This window comes from Protopterus annectens, chromosome 17.part0, assembly GCF_019279795.1.
Source record: "Protopterus annectens isolate FY-2018-M chromosome 17.part0, PAN1.0, whole genome shotgun sequence".
Lineage (NCBI taxonomy): Eukaryota > Metazoa > Chordata > Ceratodontiformes > Protopteridae > Protopterus > Protopterus annectens.
This window is the reverse complement of record NC_056751.1, coordinates 788326550-788345982: the sequence shown is the minus strand read 5'-3', so window position 1 is coordinate 788345982 and position 19433 is coordinate 788326550.

The following is a 19433-nucleotide window of genomic DNA, read 5'->3' as shown; positions in this document are numbered from 1 at the left end:
CATCTCCCAGATTTTCCTCTAATCAGATCCCCTGGATCCGCCCATCATTGTGTGTAACTGCCTTTAAATAACTGACCTGTTGAATGTAATGTATTAGAACAACAACACTCGTCCATCTACCTGCTTAACTATATAAACTACTGGAAACTTCAATAGGGTGTCTTTATTCCTCCCACAGGGAGGGTATCAGAGAGAAAGAGAGAGACAGCCTCCTAGGTCTGCTAGCTAAAGTGATTTTATCTGGACTAATAATCCTTTATACTGTTTTTTGTTAGTCCTGTCACCCTCTGGGACACAGGTGGGATACCGGACATCATTCAAGCCCTCTGGATTACCTCTGTTTTCATCATTCACAGAAGGGGAAATTAACGCTACATATGCACTATATGTTGTAGGGATAATTATTTATTTATTTTAATTTACATTTGTTAACCGGAAAAGTCCAACTGGGTACAGGTCCATTTTCAGCGGAGGCCCGGGGAGAAAAGCTCCAGGTGGGCATAACTACATTACTAATTACTAGTATAATTACAGTGAAAATGTATTACAGTGAAATGACAAAAATGGAAATTTTTTAAATATGTATAGATAGGGACAATTTCAAGTCACATATTCATTTTAACAATATATATATAGGCAGGTACAATTTTAAGTCACATGCACACAGGACAGGTTGCTAGTTAGTTATTTAAGAAAGAAAATAGTAACATATTTCTCATTCTTTCTATAGGAGAGGGTTTTACAAATTGTAAGCGGTTAGTGGCTCACTGATATAATCTTGTAAGGCTCACATTTACAGATTCTGTCAGTTTGGGATTAGTCAGGGTTAGTACAGGGACAAAGACAATGCATTTGCATGGTGGGCAGTGCAGTGGTTAATGCTGTTGCCTCACAGCAAGAGGTTCTCCGGTTTGATTCTTGGCTGGGGTGTCTTCTGTGTGGAGTTTGCATGTTCTCTCCCTGTGTTCATGTGGGTTTCCTCTGGGTACTCCGGTTTCCTCCCACATTCTAAAGACATGCTTCTGGAGCATTTATCCCCAGGCCTCTGCTGAAAACAGGATCTGTGGAACCTAGTCAGACTTTCCTGGTCAACAAGTGTTAAATAAATACATTTCTTAAGAGATATTTTGAATTGGGATAAGCAGGGGTCATTGGTGAGTTCCGCAGGAAGAAGGTTTCAGTTTTTTCCGACAGAGTTGGAGAATAGTGATGCACCAGCTGAATTGTTACTTTTAACAACCTGCACTAGCACTTTATTGGAAGAGCAAAGAGCCTTTAGGTTACTGTAGGGGGTGATACTTTAGGTTACTGTAGGGGGTGATAATGTTTTTCAGTACCGGTGTACTGTCTGGGTGGTAGAGAATTTTATGTGTAGTTATTAGTTGGGTATGTTGCAGTTGGTTTGGTAATTCTAGCCAGCCTAATGATTGAAGGTTAACACAGTAATGTGTTCTAAAAGCTGACCCTGTGACAAATCTTGCAATGTTATTATAGCAGCTATTCAATTTATTGAGATTTGATTTGGATAGGTTAGCAAAGATGGTTGAGGCATAAAGAAGGGTTGATAGCAGATATGTACGGGCAATAACAGTTCTAGTGGATGGGGTTAGGAATTGCTTGATCCTATATAAAGAGCCTAGTTTTTTGTTGACTGTTTTAATAGTTTTGTCTATGTGAGCATCAAACTTAAGGTTATTGTTTATGATTACTCCAAGTAGTTTAGTGCTAGGTTCTGGGGAAATTATGGTACCATTGTTAGATGTTATTGTGAGGGGTGGTAAGGAGATCTTGTGAGTGGGGGACAAGAGCAATAGTTTGGTTTTGTTTGGGTTTAGTAGTAGTCTGCGACCTGTCAGCCAGTTCTCTACTTGGTTGAAAGTGATTTGCGATACAGCTTGTAGGTATGAGGGGGGAGGTGGCAGAGCAGATTAAGGTGGAGTCATCTACGTACTGAATACAAGTTGCACTTGGGATGACTTTATCTAGGTCATTAATGAATAAGGAGAATGGCGGAGGGGCCCAGTATAGATCCTTGTGGGACTCCGAGAGTGACTGGTAAAAGGGATGACAGATTCTCTTTCCATAGTACAGCTTGTTGTCTGTCACTTAGGTAAGAGTGAAACCAGTTTATTGTTAACAAACTGGTTTCACTCTTACATAAGTGACAGGACTAACAAAAAACAGTATAAAGGATTATTATTATTATTATTATTATTATTATTATTATTATTATTATCACATTAGAGAATAAGAAATTACTTGTTACAGACAATAATTATCAAAATAAAACTGCTCCTATAGTACATGAGTCTGGAAGCTTTCAGATGTGTTACTTGTTACACCTACTTCCTTGTTCAATGTTAGGGTTTAGGTGTGCTGTTTACTTGTAAGGAGATATGAATTTTTCAGTTATTCACTCAGTGTAGCTAAGTTTTTATAAGTTGTCTGAAGGGGTACATTGACCCCTAGTGTAATGGACATTGTAGTATGCCAAGACAGTAAAACTACTTATTGTGAATGCAGGTTGCCATGTGCCTTTGTAATGTTACTTAACTTCAAACGTGGATATACAGGATGTTTAGTAAGATGGATTGTTGTGTGAATGAATATATTGTTATTGTTGTGTATGGACGGTTGTGAGCCTGATAACTTGCCTGTTATTCTTTTACTGGGTGTGCATGGGTTATTATTAATAGAATTGGTTAGGATGCTGGTGCTGTTTTTTTTTTCAGTAGACATATTTTGCAGTCATAGGACTTATGTACCTATCAGAAGCATTTTCATAATGTTACAGTGAGTAGTACCCATGTACGACTATGGCTGCTAATATTAGTGTTTTCCATCTCAGCAGGGGCATGACTGGGACACAATTGGCTATGGGCTGTGAATGAGGTGGTACTACAGACTCTCCATCTCCATGTTAGATGAGTCATCATTTTGCAAATGCCAACAAGCCCTTCCTAGACTGTGTTTGGTGACAGGCTGCAAATGCTGTGGGTGGTCAGGGCCACAACTATGCTAGGGCCTGGCAGACAGCCAGTGACGTGGTTAGGAATTCCACTATCAGAATAGAGGCCCTGGCATGCTAACAAGGTGGTGGGCCATCTACAGTGCCACTACTTCAAAAGGTGGAGGAGTTCTAGGCCTCATTCAAAGGCAGTAACAACTCCACAGAGTTCAACAGTGCTGTGCAGGATGGCGGGGTGGAGATGGATATGCCCCAGAGATTTCAACAGGGCATGTCCCAGGTATGTAGTCCTATTTTCATCATGCCCCCCCATTTCTATTTGTTAGGCACATTACTGTATGTAACACCTCTCTTACATATTCTGGACAGTGCAGCAACGGTTGTAATCATATCTCCTTGCATGTGTAGATCTGGTGCTTTGACATACCTACACTAGATATGCTTTATTTTGGTGTGTTCACAGGTGAAGTATTGGCTGGCAACAGCACTGTGTAACTACCCTCGTCTGATGTTGGAGGATGTTACTTAGCCCCTGATGATGATGATGATGATGATGATGACAGGGATAAGCTGGCATAGTCAGGGGCTGCAGTGCATATGCTGAACACAGACTATGAGCACAGTCTCTGTGCCTACACATACCCATAACACATTACAGTCTGAGAATGGACAGGTTGATGAGGAGAATTTACACCAGCGAAGTGTGGTTTCCTCTGGTACAGACATCTGAAAACCTGCCGCTACTTATTGTAGATGACAGGTGCCATGCAGTGAGATTTGGCAGTGGTGATCACAAGACACATGCTTAATGCCCTCCTTTTGAGATTGGTGCGTGTGTGTGTGTGTGTGTGTGTGTGTGTGTGTGTGTGTGTGTGTGTGTGTGTGTGTGTGTGCGTGTGTGTGCGTGTGTGTGTGTGTGTGTGTGTGTACACCTGCTACCCAATATATGTGCAGGACCATCATGGAGACACAGATGAGTTTCACTAAGGCCTCGACAGAGGGTGTGAAGGTTATCCATGCAATGCATGCTGACTTATAAGACTGTATAAACCACGGGGGGAATTTAATAAACCCTACACAATTTTTTTTTTGGTGTATGCATCTTGCCACAATGCATTCACAACTGCAAACAATTTAAGATTCAGTAAACCTGGCTTAGCAGTGGACAAAGAGGCTTGAACAGGGAAAGATCCGTGTAATGCAAATTCCTGTTTAAGTGGATGAATTTCATGCAAATTAGACAGGGGAAGTGATCCAACAACCATAAAGTTATCCCCTGTCTGTGTTCATAATGTACGTGGAAATCGTACGTGGACAGTAGGGAATGAAAATGTCCACAAATATGGACATAATGCCACTGAAAAGGGTATATCAGAATGATAATTGGGGAAAAATACATTGTGGCACTGAAAAAAAAGGCAAGGAGAAATGCATAATCAATAATAATTTCTTTTAATAATCTGTGCGTGTTTGCACTATGCAGTGCGGTGCACAAACATACTTAATGCAAAAAAAATTAATAAATGTATTGCACAAAAATGTACTCTTGGATCTTGCATTGGGTCTGTATAATGGTGCATTCATGCTGTTGCCCGGCACATACAGGTATGATCCATGTCGTATCTTGGCTGTCAGCATGAGTATGTATGCAAATGAGGTCAACTGGTTGAATAGCTAAAATAAGCAACCGTACATACAAACATACATACACACATACATACATACAAATGTTTCAAGCACGGGCATTAAAGCCCTTCTAGCTTGCCAACATGCCAAAACACTTGTTCCCATAATAAATGTCCAGACTGTTCTTAGAAATATGTTCATAGGTTGGTACTAGGCTATCGGCCCTAGGGCCTATACAAGCCTAGCCATAACAATTCCCTGGATATTTCTTCCCACAATATTTACTTCTCTGGAACCCTGTCTAGCAGGGTGACTGACATGATGCCCGGGGTGAATTTCCTATCTCCCATCCAGTCATCAAGATTCCTTTTGAAGAGAGCCAATGAGGCGCTCTGCTTGACATGTATGGGCAGTCTATTCCAGAGTATGGGGAGTCTCTGGGTCAGGAACCTATCCCGCCAGCATGTTTTGTTCATTGTGATGACAAGGTTTCATAGGTTCATAGGTTCATAGGTTCATACTAGGCTATCTGCCCGAGGGCATTTACAAGCCTAGCCCATAGTTTTGTGGCTTACGCCACCCCTTTAGTATGGGGAACTATACCCATTATTTTGCTGTGCCTCTGTCGAGCAGTGACACTGAGGTAATCCCTGGGGTATATCTGCGATCTCCCATCCATTGGTCAAGATTTCTCTTGAACAAGGCCAGCGAGGTGCTCTGCCTCACATATACCGGGATTTTATTCCACAGCATAGGGAGTCTTTGGGTGATGAATCTATCCTCCAGCACGCCCTATTAATAGCGTGTCGAGGTTTAAGTCTCCCGCCCTTGTGGCTCTGACGGATCTAGATTTTTGAGGTGAAGCATATTCATCAAATCTGGGTTTGACATGGCCTTGTATGTTAGGCAAAGGTCACCTCTGAGCAAGCGGTAGCGACTGAATAGAGCTGGAGTTCTTTCAGTCGGGGAGCATAGGACAGATGTCTGAGACCCTTTATCCTTTGGTGAGGAACTTTGTGGCCTCTCCAGCTGCTGCAAGTGTCGGGTCAGATACATTCGAATGGGGCATTGTACTCAATCATTGGTCTGATGAGTGATGAGTATAGGGAGACTATGACCTCCCTTGATCTAGATGAGAATCCCTTCATGATAAGGTGGGCAATGTAGAAGGTCTTCCTAACTACTTTAGCTACATGGGTGTCGAATGACAGACTACTATCAACCTGGGTCCCCAGGTCCCTGATAACTTGTTCTGTGCTCAGTGGATTGCCACCTATTTGGTAGCTAGGGGTAACCTTGTTTTTCCCGAAGGGTATGACTATGCATTCTCTGGCATTTAACTTTAGGCCATGGCTCTGGCACCAGTTATCCGTTTCTGTGAGACCCTTCTGAAGGATATCTGTGTCAGATGTGTTTTCTACTATGGCGCCCAGTTTGCAGTCATCTGCAAACTTTGTCAGCCATAACCCTCCTGTCTTTGCTTGTACTGAAAAGTAGATGCCAAACAAGAGTGGGCCCAGGACTGAGCCCTGTGGTACACCACTTGTGACAGGCTTTGAGTCTGACATGGTGCCAGCAACTCTGACCCTGTGGGTTCTGTCACTCAGCCAGTTTGCAACCCATCTTGTGATGTATGGGTTAACATTTAAGCTGATGAGTTTTTCAATGATACCCGAGTGGGGTATTGTATCGAAGGCCTTCGCCAGATCGAGGTAGGCTGTATGGACTGCCTTTCCCTCATCAATGGCTTTGGTGACTGTTTCGAAAAAGTCAACCAAGTTTAGAAGGCATGATCTGCCTTTGACAAAGCCAAACTGGGATGAGTTTAGATCCCTGGAGCGTGTGGCTCTGAGGGATTGGGATTTCTTTAAGTGTAGCATGGCCAACAGCTCAGGGTTTGACATGGCCTTGTATGTTAAGCAGAGATCGCCTCTGAGTAGACGATATGCCACAGAGTATAGCTGGAGTTTTTTTTAGACAGTCAGTATATGGCATCTGCTTTAGGCCTGTGATTCTTTTAGTGAGGTATTTCTGTGGCCTTTCCAGCTGTTGTAGATGTCTTGTGAGGTACATACCAAATGGGGCATTATACTATATAATGGGTCTAATGAGGGATGAGTACAGTGGGACAATGTCCTTTTGTCTGGATGAAAAGCCCTTAGTGATGAGGTGTGCCACATAGAAGGATTTCCTGACTGTTTTGGCGATGTGGTTATCGAAAGTGAGACCACTGCCCACCTGTGTCCCTAAGTCTCTCATCACACTTTCGATGTTTAGTGTACTGCCACCTATGTGGTAATTCATGGGTACATGTTTTTTTTCCAAGGGGGATAACCAGGCATCTGTTTCTGTAAGGCCCTTTTGTAGAATATCCACATAATTTGGGGATTCAATAATGGCTCCCAGTTTGCAGTCATCTGTGAACTTTGTTAGCCAGAGTCCCTTAGTGTTGGCCTGTACTTCAGAGAAGTAGATGCCAAACAAGAGTGGTCCCAGGACTGAACCCTGAGGTACTCCACTTGTCACTTGTCTGGAGCTGGATTTGGAGTTGGCTACTTTTACAGTGTGGGTTCTGTCAGTAAGCCAGTTGGCAACCCAATGAGTGATGTAGGGATTTATGCCCAGCTTAGTAAGTTTATCTATGATTCCAGAATGGGGGATGGTGTTGAAGGCCTTGGTGAGGTCCAGATAGGCTGCGTGGGCTGCCTTACCCTCATCCACAGCTCTGGAGACTGATTCAAAGAAGTCAATCAGATTCAGGAGACAAGATTGGCCCTTCACAAACCCAAACTGAGTGGGGTCCAGTGTTTGAAACATTAGTACACTAGTAAACTAGTACTTGCTTTAATGTAATTTGGTAGTCTGTTCCAAGCATCAGCTACACTGTCAGAGAACCAATTAGTACACTTCTCGTTCTTATAGAATCTTCTACATAGGTTATCTGATGATTCTCTAGTACTTTTTGATAACCCCAAACATTCCCAGAGGTAGTTGTACCTAAATACCCTATATACCTGAATAAGATATCTTCTTAAATATCTGTAAGAGACACTGTGCAAGTTCAGATATTTTAGTATGTCATAATAACTTAGATTTTCACATCCATTGATGCCCCTAGTATATTTCTGCTGTACTCTTTCCAGTTTATTCATAATTGTTTTCCTATAGGGTTTCCATATTGTTATTCCATACTCAAGTTTGGGTCTAATGTAACTAACAAACAATGACTTTGTTATGTTTGACTTCCTAGACTTTATAAATCTTTTCATACAACTTATATTTCTATAACTATCATTAGCCAATTGGTTGATATGATCAGAAAAACTCATAGCTGAAGCTACCCATATATCCATGTCCTTAAATGAGTCTACAGTTTCAATCACTTCTACCGTGTCCACAGATCCCTTTTGTGTAGGCTCCTATACATGTTGACATTCACACTAAATGTGGATAACAGTAGTGGGGTGTCATTTTTACTTTTTGTTGCTTTTATGCTACCTGTGCATGTCTGCATAGCGAGCTGCATAGCTAAGCATGCTCACATGAACAATCCCCTAGGGCAAGGAAGCTGTCAAAGAAAACCAACAATAGTCAATTAGAATATTTTCTTCTGTCTACTAAACCACACTGCACAGTGCGGAGCTGAGTGCCATGGCACGCAAATAAGTAAGAAGATTTAAATAGTTTTCATTATATTTTAAGCAGCTGACATGCATCCAAATTAGCCAATCCCTCATGGTGGACCTGCACCATAACTGTATAAAGTATGCATGCACCCTACATTTAGGTTTTCCCTCAATACTCCTAGCCAATGCAGTGCAGACTTGGGGAATTTAAACTGAATAATGCTAGGGGCTGCTGCAGCTATTCTACATCTGTATGTGCTAGAGGCTGAAGTCAATGCTGCTCATGCTGATGACTATAGGCCTAGGCTGAGGAGGAGAAGACTGTTCAGGTGCAGGATAGTCTACAAGAAGCTACATGAGCTGGAGACTGTAGAGCTCTACAGGGTGGACAGGGACATTCTACAACAGCTCACTGAGCTGTGTCACCCTCAACTCAGAGCCAGAGCCAACAGAGAGGAGCCCATCCCAGTGGAAACTAAGGTATGTGTAGCCCTTAGGATACTAGCTACAGGTACTTTTCAAAGATCAGTTGGGGACATGATGGGGGTGTCACATGCATCTGCATCCAGGATGATTCATCAATTCCTCAGTGCTATGCTACCACATGCTAGTGAGCACATATCTTTTCCCGTTGACCCTGAGATGATGGCCAGCAATATGCAACACTTCTACTGTGTAGCACAATAAACTGAAGTACTGAATGCCATAGATTGCACTCATGTACACATCAAGGCTCCACCTGGTGAGCAGGGTAGAATCTTCATTAACTGCAAGGGTTACCAACCCATCAATTTCTAAGTTGTGTGCAATGCACAGGAGATTATCCTGAATGTGTGTGCTGGCAGTCCTGGAAGTTATCACAACTCCTGTATCGGGCATGCATCACAGCTGTACCAGATGATTGCTAAGGGGGACATCCCACATGGCCATTTACTGGGGGATGCTGGCTACACTCTAGAACCATGGATGATGACACCCATCAGAAATGAGAGCTCCAAATAGACCAGCAAGGCAGCACGGAGTTCAATAGATTTATTAATAACTGATGAATATGACAAACTAGTTTCGGCCAACAGCCTTCTTCAGTGTAAAACAGTATAGTCAGGTTCATTTGAATCATCCTTTAAGTAAATGTCAAGAGCCAATCAAAAAGTTGAGCTCATAAATATTAATAAATTTAAAACATATTTGTAAGACATGTTTTAAGGCACTTAAAGTGTATCATATACATATACAATGAAATCTAATATAAATACTCTGGTGAGGTCCATCCTTAACAGGAAAAATAGCCACCAAGTTAATACATGAAATTATACAAATTATTAGTATGTTCTAACATGTCCTTTTGGCAATGTATTCATACTTATAATCTGATTTTATAATCCCATATTGGATAAACCACTAACACATGCTGTTGAGCAGTTCTTGGTTAGAGACACCATAGGTAAAAATATCTGATACTAATGTTCAAAAGGATATTGGAATACTCCTGATTGTGTGACGGGGATGTAAACTTGATGCATGTAACAAAGTGTTATATTGCGGGTACTTGCGGAAAACCCTCGTAGACAAAGTATTGTCTGCGTTCCTGTATACCGTGACATCCAAAAAGTTAATGGAATTTTTATCATATGTCACCGAAAATTCAAGTCCCCAGACATTGTCATTAAGATATTCAACAAATTCCAGCAAGTATCCTACATCAGCCCGCCACACCAACCAGCAGTCGTCCAGGTAACGTCTCCAAATATCCATTTCCACCTGAAAGATGTTATGTGATGTATCATAGATCATAAATTCCTCAACATAAGCCATGAAAAGGTCAGCATATATCGGGGCAAAAGATGCCCCCATAGCTGTTCCTTGAAGCTGCCAATAACATTGGCCCTGGAAGTACAGAACATTCTTGTTTAACACATGTTCGGACATACATATCAAAAGGGTGTTGAATCCCGGTGAATATAGGTTAACCCTTTCCAACCAATATTGTAAAGATTGGAGACCCGCCCAGTGGGGTATACTTGTATATAATGATTTTACATCCAAAGTACATAGGTACCACTCAGGTTCCAATTGGGTTTCCCTAATTAGCTGTAGAAACTGTGTAGTGTCCTGCAATCTAGATCTAATATGTCCCAACAGAGGTTTAAGATATTTGGTGAGGAAAGCCGATAGGGGTTCAGTCAGAGAGCCTATTCCCGATACTATTGGTCTACCCGGTGGTTTTTCCAAAGACTTGTGGATTTTGGGTAAAAGATATAGTATCTGTTTAGACGGTTCCGGCACTATAAGTGAGTCCAAGCATTTCTTATTTATGATACCTTCCTCAAAGGCTAACTGCAAAAAGGCGTCAATCTCATCCTTAAATACTGGTGTGGGAACTATAGACATGTACATATAGCACTTAACATCCGACAATTGAGTTAACCCTTCCTGAATGTAATCCGCAGTGTTCCAAACCACAACTGCACCTCCCTTATCAGCAGGGACAATAACTATGTCTTTATTGTCACACAGGGTGTTCAAAGCTATCCTGTCATCATCAGATAGATTGCTAGCCAGCATAATGTGTCCCATCTTTTGAAAATGAATATCCCTCAAAATGGAGTCCATAAAAATAGATACATGTTTACTCATAGGGGGTTGGAAAGAAGACTTACCAAAACGGAAGTCCTCAGACGGTTCTGACCTATTATCCTCAAAAAATAACCTAAGATTTAACATCCTACAAAAGTCCTGTAAATCCTGTACTATGTGGTATTCTTGACTGAAAAAAGAAGGGATAAAGTTCAAACCCTTATTTAAGAGTGCAACCTGCTCATCCGTTAATATAGTCTTAGATAAATTCAACACATTCTGAGTGGATCCTAAAAGGTCTCCTATTTCAGGAAGTTGTCCAAAAGGCCTTGAAGGGAGACCAGAGTGACCACTCTTTCTGTGCTTTCTGCCCCCCCGGTGTCCCTTACCCCTTCTAAAGGGGAAATTTTGTTAGTTTTCTTCCTATTGGGTGAGACCCTCTCCCCTGAACCATCAAAATCCGTAAGGGAGGATTCATCACCAGACGTACTATATGAGCTGTCCCCCTTGTTTTTGAGAATTGACCGAGGTCTCTTTTTGGTGCGACTGGGCCCTGTTTTAACCTGATTGGTGTCCGCAAATCTAACCGATCTGCTAAAATCAAAAGGTTTACCCCGTTGATAGTCAGAAAAATCACGATGAAACTTCTTGATTTTGCGTTCGTAACACTAGTAAAGTTTTTGATATTAAGATCTTTGGAAACTGCAGTAGCGACTGGGTGGTGTACCTGGCTTCATGTCACTGTGGGGGATTTTATGTTGGACAAACCTCCAGAGCCTTAAGATGTAGAATGAACGAACATCGCAGTGATATAAAAAACCATAAGGAGACCAGTGCCCTATACCAACACACATTAAAACATCCTCAAGCGAGGTTCACTTTTATGGTCATTGACCGTATTTCTGGAGACAGAACAAACAAACAAGGTTGGCATGGGCTACTGGACCAAAAAGAGAAACATTGGATTATTACACTGGGGGCTTTATTTCACCCGGGATTGAATGATCATTTATAGGGAATATGTTGAATTTGTATTAGTACATTGAACAATAGGACACTAAGTGGTGGATTTCTATTTGTCTCTTATCTATATGTCTTTAAGCATATGGATTATGAATATATATATATATAATTGTGTATATGTAATTCAATTTTCAAATATTTTCCCTTTTTTTGATACAGAATGTTTGTGCCCTTTTCATATAGGTATTGGAGATACAATAGCTTAAATCTCCTTTTTGAAGAAATGTGCAAGCCTTTAGGTTTAGGCTGTTATTTTCATTCTTGTCGATCTAATTTGTACATGGTGCTCCATGTCTATTATCTGTTTTGTCCACCACAAACCTACATTTATATACATATGAAGGTATACACAACTTAACATATGCTCCTCATGATATAGCATGCATGAATCCTTTTGAACATTTATCCTTGATATGTACTAGCCATGGGGTCACTAATTAAGAACTGCTTAACAGCACGTGATAGTGTTCTATCCAATATGGGATGACAAAACTAGATTCTAAGTATGAATACATTGCCAGATGGACATGTTAGAATATACTAATAATTTGCCAAATTTCATGTATTTATTTGGTGGTCATCTTTCTTGTTATGGACGGATATACAATAGCTTTAATGTCTATTTTGAAGAAATGTGCAAGTCTTTATGTTCAGGCTGTGACCTCCATTATTGTTGATCTACTTTGTGCTCTATGTTTACTATTTGTTTTGCCCACTACAAATCCATTTATATACATCAGTATATATATATTATTCAATCGGTCAAACATATGCTCCCTTATGACATAGCATGTTTGAGTCCTTTTGAACATCAGTATTAGATATTTTTACCTATGGTGTCTCTAACCAAGAACTGCTCAACAGCACGTGATAGTGGTTTATCCAATATGGGATTATAAAATCAGATTACAAGTATGAATACATTGCCAAAAGGACATGCTAGAATATACTAATAATTTGTATAATTTCATGTACTAACTTGGTGGTTATTTTTCCTGTTAAGGATGGACCTCACTAGAGTATTTATATTTGTTTTCATTGTATATGTATATGATACACTTTAAGTGCCTTAAAACATGTTTTACAAATATGTTTTACATTTATCAATATTTATGAGCTCAACTTTTTGATTGGCTCTTGATATGTACTTAAAGGATGATTCAAATGAACCTGACTATACTGTTTTACACTGAAGAAGGCTGTTGGCCGAAACTAGTTTGTCATATTCATCAGTAATTAATAAATCTATTGAACTCTGTGCTGCCTTGCTGGTCTATTTGGAGCTCTTAACTTGGTTTGGACCGTGCATCCCCACCTGCATAGGACTTGGTTTACCCATCAGAAATGCACACAGACCCACCGAAGAATGCCATAATGAGGCACACGTAGAAACTATGAACATCATAGAGTGTGTGCTTGGGCTTCTGAAATCATGGTTCTGATGCTTAGATAAATCTGGCTCTGCATTACTCTCCAGCCACATGTGCACATATGTTCATAGTATGTGCCATGCTACACAATATGATCCTGCAGAAACAGCTGCGGCAGGATCAGCAAAGGGTAGATATACAGCCTCCAACCAGTCCCTAGGTGACCACAGTCACACTCACAGGAGGACTCAGAAGAGGAACCCCCTGCTCATGTCCATGTATGCCCTGGCTTTGGCTAAGAGACAACACATAGCACATTCACTGACAACCAAGAAACCTAGGACTCACACCTTACTCCTAGTCATATACACATATTAAACTTGATACCAGGTGACCCACACAGCCTGTAGCTATCCATGTATTGGCTGTGTACTGCTGGCATCACACAGAGTCAGCACTGTACTACAGGTCTGTCAACTGCTGCATTTGCAAGGTAAGTCTCTAACCTACACAGTACTTGTAAGGATTATTATAATATGGCATTGTATGTATGGATCTGGTACATTTATGTAAGTAAATATAGTGGGCCATTTCGACAGATGTAACATATACATGGGGTTATAGATACCCAGTCCACTATCATTGTGTTCTTAATATTCAGTAGGCCTCATGCATGGTATATTCACTACATCAGTCAAGGGAGCTGTTACACAGTGGGGTTACATGATATTTGCACTACTGTATATCCCAGCAGAACATTCAGTGTTGTTTCCCCACCCCCAACACAGCAGTGTTCCCACATAACTGCTTTAATAGTAACTGGTCAATAGTATATAAGCAGTCCAGGCAATCTCAGGGCAGTTACATAGAAATGAAGCACACGTTGAATGTCTTGTGTAACGCAGGAGTAGCAACGTACATATGTATGCTGTTGCTTCCGTGATGAATGACTCCTCTCTGTCTGGCAGCTTGTGTGGCTCAGTGGACTATGGAAGTTAGCATTGCTGATGGCATTGACGGTTCTACTCTGGAAATACTCATATCTTTTGCATGTAAGGTATTATTATGTTGGTGATTTTACAGACTGTCAGTATGTGTGTGGTGTAACATTATTAACCTCTGTCACATATTACTTACATCAGAGAGCTGAAGAATGCCATGGACAATTTGAGTGAAGTGCAGTACTGTGGAAACAGGGACAGATGTCATTGTCTGTAACATACAAAATCCCAGGTAGGTGTGGGCTTGGGTCAGTTTGTAAGTACTGACAATCTCACTGAGCATGCTCTTACACTTAAACAGAGCGCAAGTCTGTTGTTCCTTGCTCAAAATGACCTGTTATGTATAGATATGTCTATATATATATATATATATATATATATATATATATATATATATATATGTATGTATACATCTCTGCCTGTCAGTATCTCTCTTTCCTATAGATAGTACATCTATCTTCATGTATAGACAAATAGAGATATACCGATACATGCCTATATATAAACATACAGCTCAGTCTCTCCCCATATATGTACATAAAACATATATATATATATATATATATATATATATATATATATATATATACACACATATCATACAGACAGCTACATTTGTATATATATCCCTGTTATATACATAAATATGTGTGTGGATGTCTGTATTTTCCTACATACCCTGATAATGGTGAGCAAAGCTGCACTATCACACATCTATAATGTTGTTCAAATGATCCAAAGAAAGGGCTTAACAGTACATAATGTACTTACAGACCCCTGTGCCTGCTGGATGTTACCACACACACAGCAATAGGTGAGCAGGTGGTGTAATGTATAATGTTGTCTAAGCACGCAGGGACAGGGCACATTGTTCTTACTTACTGACTGCCTATCGAAATGCAAACAGCCACATATGGCCAAAGTGGTAACTACAGCCACATACCTAGTATAAATATTCACCTGACTGCTAGGCTACTAGATGCAAATAACAGTAGAAAGCAATATCACTCTGCAGGCCACAGATGCTGTTATACACAATCCTACTTTGTGTAATCCAAAAGGCATTTGCCCGCAGTCATGTATAAAACAGATGTCAGCTGTGGTGCTTATGATAAGTACTGTGTTGTATAGTGTGTAAGACTAAACAGATAGGGATTCTAATCTCAATCAAGGCCATTTGGTGTGTGTGTGTGTGTGTGTGTGTGTGTGTGTGTGTGTGTGTGTGTGTGTGTGTGTGTGTGTGTGTGTGTGTGTATTCCTGGTAAAACAACTAAGAATCCCTCACTAACTATCAACCTGCAATGGTTCTGCACTTTTTGGTCCTCTAAGTTGCTGCTAGCTTCCAAACTGCCCTCTGCTACAAGGTCTACTGATGTCATGTACCTTAAGACTACCATCTGCCATTATAATGTTAGACTTAAGCCATGGCATGTGTGAAAAGTACTGCAATCTGTAGTGTGTAAGACTAGATAGGTATGGGTTCTAATCTCACTCCATGGCTTTTGGTGTGTGTACCCCCCTGCAAAACAACTGAGAATGCCTCGTTGACTATCAATCTGCAATGGTTCTGCACGTTTTGGCTTTCTAAGCTGCTGCCAGCTTTCAAACTACCCTATGCTACAAGGCCTGCTGATGTCATGTACCTTAAGACTACCATCTGTCATGGTAATGTTAGATATACTCCACTGTGCATGTGATAAGTACTGAGATCTATAGTGTGTAAGACTAGATGTGTAGGGGTGCTAATGTAACTCTAGGCCATTCAGTGTGAGTGTGTATCTCCATACAACATAAATATGATCACCTCAGTAACTTAAAAAGATGTATGGTTTTCCTGTATTTTGGTTGTAGCAAGTGATGTGGGCCTCCAAATTCTTGACCACAACTAGGCCTGCTAATATCATCAAGTATAAGATGTCCTACAGATATAGTAATAGCAGACTTGAAGTGTAGCGCGTGTATCATGTACTGTGATCTTTAGTGTGTACCATTAGATAGGTAAGTGTCCTAATCTAGCTGCAGCCAACATGCAGTGTTGGTGTGCTGTGCTGTGTCCTGTAAACAGTAATTGGACATGGTGCTATCCTTAATGTAGCCAGGTATGTGTGTGTGGCCATTAGAGGCTTTTATATCAGCTTATGGAATCATAAGATGTTTGAACTTTAGCTGCATAATGGTCCTACAGCCCTTGAAATCCTAGTCAACATTATACCCTTATTTACATGATCAGCATATGTTGCCCCTGCCCACCAGGGACACAGGCAGAAACCCTGTGGTGAAATTTTGGTCACCCAGCCAAATTAGCCAATCATAAAGATAGCATCTGATGAGGTCCACTGAGGCACTCTGTTTGCCATTACACAGGATTCTGTTTCAAAGGTGTGTTAAAGTCAGCTAGACAGATCTCTCCCACCAGCATGTATTACTAATGTCGCACATTAGATTAATTTCCTTAGAGTGGGTTATCCATGTACCATGTCACCTACAGATATGCAGCATTTCCAATCAAGCAGGGTCACACATTGCCCTGTATGCAAGGCAGAGATCACCTCTGAGTAGTCTGCATGACACAGGCTACAATGACACTGACTGCAGACGATCCCCATTGAACAGATACTGAAGACGTGAAGTTCCCTTGTGAGGGACCACTGTGTTGTATGCAACTGTAATAGTGCTTGGAAAGGTACATTACCAAATGGCCATTGCACTCAAATATTGGCATGCTGAGGGAACAGTACATGGGGGTTATAAGTATGTCAACTTTGGGTGACTTTGTCCTCAGTTATGATATAACATTCCTATCTTACCACTGGAGAGACATGGTGATCTCAGGTACATTAGGTGTAAACCTATGTGGACAGACCTGTGTGCCCAGGTGTATCACCCCTGAGTATGTACATCAGGTGTTGATACTGATGTGCTACTTACCAGGAACATAAATGGTACTGATGAAAATGATACTACATATATAGTTGCATGGAGTGTACAGCATTTGTTCATCAAAACTCTTTTAGGATATTGACATACCTCACAGAGTCTATGACCACTCACAATTTGCAGGCATCAGCCAATGCTGTCAGCCACACACATTCAGTATTCACCTGTATTGTGGTTAAATGGATTTCAGGCAGTAAAGGACCCAGGACTGAGCCCTGTTGAACACAGTTGCATACAGATCAGCTATTGGAGGTGGATTTCCCTATTCTGAGTAGGTGTGTCATCATTGAACCACTTAGTGACCCCTATAATGATATTACCATGGATGCCTAAATGGCTGCTTTTGTCAATGATGCCTGAGTGTGGGATAGAGTCACATGGCTTGACTAACTCCAGGGGGTTGTATGCCCTGATCTCCCCTCACCCAGGGTCCTTGGTGACTGCCTCAGACATGTCCACCGCATCTAACAGCAATGATCCCCCTGTCAAAAATCCAAACTGTGTACAGTCAACTGTTTGTACATTACATATATGTTTGCTGATCAGCTCCATGATGATTTTCCCCAGGGGCATACAAACATGGCTATTCAATCAAATAGATTTATGATTTTCTGAGGTGTCTGTCACATGAGAATGTGTCTGGTAAGGAGCTGAACACATGCAGGTGTGTGTGATGTGAGTGTGGGTGGAGCAGGAGGTGAGCTGTGCATGTTGGAGAATGCTCATTGCCATATGTACTGACCTCTGTGTGAGACATCATGGAATCAAGGGGTGAAATACAGTCACAGCTGTCACACATTGTTTGTGTGGCATAGGTGTGCAGGGGTGGGGATACTTTCTATATCTCATCAGCAGTCATTGATCGTGCCATTGCCAATACAGTCATGATTGTGTGTACATCACAGCATGCCATTGTTAGGCAGTGTCATGACAGATGGTGAAATCTAACATGTCACCCTTATGTAGGTCCCCTAAGGTAACACAGCACCTGAATGTGTGTCATTCAATGCTACGACAGCCATGTGGATACTGGACTGACCATAATGCTGTTATTAGGCTTGGTATAAATAACATACCTACAAATGTGACACTGTGCAAGTTCAGCAAAGTTAGGGTCATGCTGCCACACCCATAGTGTGTGTAGACACTCCTTGCAGTGAAGATGTCTGCGCATGCACAGAGGACTTGTTCACCTTTGCTAACATTACATTGGCCTTGCAAGCATACAATGCCTGTCAAGCAACCAGACAGAAAAATGGTTGTTGTGTGACATGATGTGGGAACACAGTTATGTGTTCCGGGTACATAATTGTACAGTATGACCTACATAGGACATGTGGCAGGTGGACACACATTGGCCAAAAGTGGCCAGTCCTCTGCAGTAGGCCTCAGAACCATGTCATGCGGATATCCACCATTAATCTGTTTAAGGGCAGGATGCATGAATTGCAGTGAATATGTCACCTAACATGGCTCACTCTGCTGTGCTACTTGTTTCAGCAAGCTTGGACATCTATGTAATTGGACATTGCACCTAATATTGTGACTTTGCACTCCTAATCACCATCTGTTCAGTTCCCTAGTGGCATACCAGCAGCCTTGGTATGGAAGGCATAATACAAGCAAAAGCCAACTAATTGCTCAGGTAGCTAATCAAGGGATCTACCTGGAGAAAGGTATGTGAAAGCTACAAAGCCTTTCATGCTGTGGGACAACTATGTGGGTGAACAAACAAGCTGTGTTGTGCCTCTCATCATGAGCTACATAATAACGTTTTGCATGTGATGGCAGAAAGAGTATCGGAGCATGGTATCCCATAAGAGACTGATTGTGATGCAACCAACATTAGCAATAGCCAGGCAATAGCAATGCAGGGGACTCCCCTGCTTGGCACATTCTTCATAAAGTAATTGTGCCTTTCAGTACACACCACTTGAGTAGTGCCCACCTGTAGCATACCTGTGTAAATCAACCAACCTTACCTTCACAGGTTAAGCATATTACCCTTCCCTCCATTGTTTGTCTGTGCTCTGTACATACACCTTGGATGACTCTTTTCTCGGAAAATGATGGGAGCAACTGAAATACTTAGTAGCACAGAGGACAACTGGCAACCAGTGCCAAGCAGTGACCCAGGATCTCTCAGTCAGCTGATATTTAAAGCCATGAAAGGAGTTAGCATGGATACAGTCAGTAACAATGTTGTACACTTGCTGACACTGGACCATACACAGTTTGGTTTGCTCAAGGGCAGATCATGTCTACCTACCCTAACTGGTGGACCTCATTGAGTGTTAAACTCCGC